This window comes from Arachis ipaensis, chromosome B01 (genome assembly GCF_000816755.2).
Source record: "Arachis ipaensis cultivar K30076 chromosome B01, Araip1.1, whole genome shotgun sequence".
In the NCBI taxonomy this organism is placed as follows: Eukaryota; Viridiplantae; Streptophyta; class Magnoliopsida; order Fabales; family Fabaceae; genus Arachis; species Arachis ipaensis.
In genome coordinates, this window is record NC_029785.2 from 9,230,696 (window position 1) to 9,236,791 (window position 6,096).

At 29.7% G+C, this 6,096-nt stretch overlaps 1 long non-coding RNA gene across 1 annotated transcript in view; it reads left to right on the forward strand.

Annotated features, from left to right (window-relative positions):
* The window catches only part of LOC110263554, a 20,154-nt gene that overhangs the window by 11,675 nt on the left and 2,383 nt on the right, over positions 1-6,096 (forward strand). Inside the window, exon 2 of the long non-coding RNA XR_002349429.1 lies at positions 845-847. This is a non-coding gene — a long non-coding RNA (uncharacterized LOC110263554). The remainder of the gene's footprint in view (positions 1-844; positions 848-6,096) is intronic.

Genomic DNA, 6,096 nt, shown 5'->3' on the forward strand with positions numbered 1-6,096 from the left:
GATAAATTTTATTTAAAAACATATTTCAAAGATAAATAGAAAGAAATAAATAATCTTTGTGCATCGTGCGGATAGATACACTAGTTATGCAATAAAATAAGTAATTATCCAACGGGGTTAATACCATCAATCATATTCGTGACACATATTCTTTGTTTTTTCAATTATTCAGTACAGACTCGACCCAAAAAGGGAAAAATAGGTTAGCGGTAACCCAATATTAACTAATTAATCTCCTTCGACATTACTATCAAGAATTAATTAGCCAATCTAAGTAGCCGAAACAACATAATCTAATCCAACTTAATCTACTCAAACACATCAAGATATAAACAATAAATAAAATACAAAATTATGATTTTTCATAATGAAGGACAGAACAATAATCACTCTTTATCCCACACGATCCACTTGCTTGTTTTATTTGAGGCCATAGATTTTTACTTTTGTTGCTCTTTGAATTCACTTTTCACCCTATATACAATCTCAATGTTTTGAAACAAGTGAGATATATATTTAGTTTTGTTCCTTAAGAATCGTTAATCCCAACTTGTCTCTTCTCTTCCTTATATCTAACTAACTAACTCCTTACAATCCATCACTACTGTTATATCTTCTTCACACATGTCTGCATTCTCAAGAAAGAATTACACGGCTTCATGTACTTCTATTAAAATTGTTTTCTTTCTTGATCTCTCCTTGCATACATCTTCCATGAAACACTTAATATCACCTTTATCATTTGTTATATATCCACTTACAACATATTTGTCTAAATCTGGTTTATATATGCCGCATTGCTGCCACTTTCACTTTTTTTTGTCGGTTATCATTTTTATTAGAGCTAGTTATTTTTTTTATTTTCTCTAATATTTCATTGTATCACTAAGCACCTAACTTGCTCCCGCCCACAACTCCAAGGCACAATTTTTTTCTCAAACACCCTTAGGTTCTTATTCTTCCAAACCACCCAAATGATAGCAAAGAGATAAATAAGCCACTTTTTTTCTATGTACCTCATGACTCATCCAACCTTCAAACCATATTTTTATGTCATTACTACCTATCCAACTAATATTTTTCCAATTTAAAGTCAACTACCATAATTTAGACATATAAAAACAATGCAAGAACAAGTGATTTACCGTCTCCTGTTTGCCATCACATAACACACACCCATCATATCTTTGTTGTACGATTCGCCTCTAGACAAAAATGTCTTTAGTGTTTAGTCCTTCTGAAATTACAAATCATGCCAACATCTCAACTCTTGGGGGCACCAAACTTCGCCAAACATCATCAAAAATGTGTTTCATTCTCAGCAAACCATATATGTTCCCCATAACAATGTTGGTAAAGGACTTTGTTGTATATCTCCCATCTGAGCCAACTGTCCACACCAATTTGTCCCTATAATCTGCACAAAGAAACATACTATCCAACAAATTTTGTAATTCTATTATGAGTGTTTTTTCTCTCTCAAAGAACTCTCTCCGCCATTGTAAGTTCCAGACCCAAGATGAACCAATCCACACACCACGGTCTTTAGTGTAGCTTTCCTTTATATTTGATATAGTGAACAATCTTGGGTATGTCTCTGCAAAAGATTTATCACCAATCCACACATCCTTCCAAAATCTTGTCTTACTGCCATTCCTACACACATCTTTTATCCCTCCTTAGCCATCTCTTTGTACACATCGTTCTTTGCAATATTCACAATATCTTTCCATGGCCCATTAGAACTATTACAAGCATGCTCTCCCACTAAGGAATCGGTTTCAATATTATAGCAACACCCAACAACTCTCTTTCACAACGACTCATTCTCATTTGAGAATCTCCATCGCCATTTGATAACATTGCAGCATTTCTCATTTCGATATCACCAACCTCCAATCTCACGTGCTCTCTTGGTTTCTGTATGTACTCTACTTTATTGTTGGCATAATTGTTTTTCCTTCTTTACTCCCCCAAAAAAATCTTAATTGCATAAAAATTATCTTCTTTTCAACTTCTTTCGGCATCTTAAAGAGTCCTAAGTAGTACATAGGTAGACTATTTATGACTGATTTGATGATGACTACCCTTCCGACTTTAGATAATAGGATAGCTTTCCAACAGCTCAAATTTTTCTCAATTCTATCAAGCAACAACTTCCATGTGCTAATCCTTCGTGGGCTTGCCCCATCATTCGTGGGCTTGCCTCCAAAGGATTCCAAGATAATTAATCGGTAGGCTTTTCATTTTACAATCCATCGCCTTTGTCATTCTGTTCTTGTCGTGTTCCCCACAATTCATCGGGATGATAAATGACTTATCAAAATTAATCTCCAACCCAGACATCATGCCAAAGTATTTTAGAATTCTCTTATAATTCCTCAATACCTTTGGTTTTGGTGGACAGAAAAGAATGGTATCATCTGCGAATTGAAGGTACGAGAGCATACACTTCTTTTCCCGACCAACAATCTCTCCACCAAGTATTGATTCGAAACTACATTAACAAGATTATTTAGAACCTCTGCTACCAACACGAATAGAAATGGTTGCATTGGGTCACCCTACCGTAATCTCCTTTTCATACTGAACGATTTAGTCGGCAAGCGATTAACCATAACTGACAATGAAGCCGTCTCCATCAACCCTTGGATCCATTTTCCCCATACTACATCAAACCCTATTATCTCAAAAATGTGATCGAGGAACTTCCATCTTACGGAGTCGTAAGCGACACATTATATTCTTTTTTACTTTCTTTAACGTTGATACATTATTTAAAAATTTATCTCGTAATAAAAAAATCAAAGATACAATATAAAGGAATGAAAGAAGTCTTTATCACTCCCCGTTGCGGTGTATAAAGAAATCCCAACCCTTATTTTCATCATTTATTTTTTAAATTAACTCAAATTTTAAGAAATACGAATATTTCGCCAAGTTATCGTATATGCGTATTTTTTTTTGTCTAATTATATCTTAATAAAAATAAAAATTTATTTCTGAAAGTACTTAGATACACTTAAATATTATCACGTATCAGCGTGTCCAACTTTATTGTTAACATATATTCTTAAAATAAATTTAAAAATAAGAATAAATTACCATTTGTACCCATGAAAGATACAGACACTAACAAATGTACTATTTCTGAAAACACTTAGATACACTTAAATATTATCACGTATCAGCGTGTCCAACTTTATTGTTAACATATATTCTTAAAATAAATTTAAAAATAAGAATAAATTACCATTTGTACCCATGAAAGATACAGACACTAACAAATGTACCTATATAAGAATAAAACGACAATTGTAACCACAGAAGATAGTTTATGTGTGCCAAAATACCCTAATAGACCAATTACGTAACCAACGTTTGGAAACTTTTGGCACACGAAGACCATCTTCTGTAGTTATAATTGTTGTTTTATTTTTATATGGGTACATTTGTCAGCGTCTATATCTTTTATAAGTACAAATGGTAATTTATTCTTAAAAATAATATATATTATTATTTACTAAAAATATTTTAAATACTTTATATAATAAAATTATTATTATAATATATATATATATATATATATATATATATGAAAAATGAAAAATTAAGCAATTTAAAAGAAAAGGGCTCGCTTAAGTCGCTTTTTAATTTACATATGGAATGGAGCTTGGCGTAGATATGGGAGAGCGGTGTGCTAAACATTTTTGTGGTGTCAGTGGCAACTTATTATTCGTGTATCACAGCTCAACTAACCCATATCTCATTTTAAAAATTAATTTGTTTTACGAAGAGTTATTAAATTTGATCCTTCTAAGTTATACTCTTTATAAATTTTTTAAGTCATTAATGAATTCCTTGTGTTTATTGTGAGTTTGTGACCTACATATAAGTATATTCCTTATGAATTTTTTAGCCACCGAAATGTAATGTTATTTGAAATTGTTCTGTTATATATATAAATGACATAACCTATTGAGACACTAGTAGAAAATAGTATAAGTGAACTTAACTTTTAATTATTAATTTTTTGGGTAAAATATAATTTTGTTCTTGAAATTTATCTAAAATTTTAAAAAACTCCTAAGGTTTATTTTACTTTAATTTTGTCTATAAAATTTTTTATTTGTATCAAATATACTCTTAATAGCTAAATTTTCAGAAAATTTAGGACTAATCCAACAATAATGCATGACAACTATGTCTGATTTACTTAAGTTGAAAGTTCTTGTGAACTTGTTGCTAAATTTGTCCTAAATTTTTTAAAATATTAGCCGTCAAAAGTATATTTGATGCAAATCGAAAATTTTTGAAACAAAATTGAAAGAAAAATAAAACTTAGATGTATTTTTAAAACTTTTAATAAATTTTAAAGACAAAAAATTATATTTTACTCTAAATTTTATGTCTTATTTGAATTAAAACTCCACATTCTACTTGATTTCTCTCTTAAATTTTATTTAAAATAATTTCAATCCTTACTAATCATTGTACTTTCCTAAAAAAATATATAATTTCGAGCATTGTTATCAGAACCGAACCGGATCGGTCGGTTCGATCGGAAAACCAGTGAACTGGACTTTTAACCGGTTCGGTCCGACAATTAGACCGCACAAGATAAGGAACTGGTGTGAACCGATCAAACCTATAGTGAACCGGTCAAACTTGGTGAAGACCGGTCCGACCGAATCGTTTCAATTTCGAAATTTTTTTAAAATGAAACAGCGGGGGTTCGAACCCCCGCCCTCAAGGTTATAGACAGTGGCATTAACCACCAGGCCAACTTGATTGTTACTAATATATATACAAATTAAAATATATATTGATATCTTTAAGCAAATAATTTACTTCTATTTAAATTATTTTAATTTTAATTATAAGCTCACTCATTCTTAAATTAATTTTATTTTTATTTAACAGTAATTATAAAGTCACTTATTATTTTCTTTTCATAATTATATAATATCTATTAATATTATTTTTCAATAAATACTTGTAGTATATAATAGTATAATAGATATAAGCTAATTAATAAATTATTAAAATTCGAAAATAATAGTTATTTTAATATAAAAATAAAATAAAAAAATTTATGATAGAGTAAAATTAACAAAATACTTATTGTTTCTGTTCTATATTGTTTAGAATAGCTAGATATTTTTAAAATATTAGTAAAAATATGTATTTTAAATTTTTAATTATAAATTTTTGCTATATTTTTTTTATTTACATAAGACCGGGTCAATCGGTTCAACTAGTGACCTACCGGTTGAACCAATAACCCAGTGACCCAGTAACCTAACCGGTTCGATCACCGGTTCGGTTCTGATAACTATGATTTCGAGAATTGAATGGAATCGATTGATTCGGCCAAATTAATCCGAACTGAGTACTAAACCAATTTGATTTAGGATAAAATTTAGATTTAGTAAATTGGTGAAAAAAAAATTAATGGTAGATCGGTTGAATTGATTCGATTTTTAACAATAAACTAATTTAAAATAATAAAATAAAAACTCATTTACAAAAACATAGCAAACTTTATTATATTGGGTTTAACCTCAATTAAGTTTTAGTTAAACTTTTAAATTTTTGAAATTCTAATCTCACTGGTTTGAATACCTATTCAATTTTCAAAGCCTAAAAAAAAAAGAGTGAATGCGTAAATTAGACGAAAAAACAAACATTATTGACACAATAAACCTAGTTAATGGGTTTCAAAGTCTATATTTCTTGGAGGGCATGTAGTGATGTAGGTGTCATTTGATTGATGATACTTTGAATAATATTGCAATTTGTTCTTTCATAAAGACAAATACTTCCTCAAGATATTGGTAGTATATTATTGGTTTAATTTTGAGAAAAACCAAAAGATTAATAATAATTAACACATCGATTATTAGTGACGGATTGCGATATTGTTATTGCTGTGTTTGAAATTTATTATATTAGTTTCGCAATTTATTTTTTTTAAATAACTTGAAACAACAAAAATAAACTTTTGATAATAGATCGTGCATAACTCTTAATGTAAATGTGGATGTTATATACTTATATGTACTCCTCTCTGTTTTTTCAAAGTTTGATAATCGC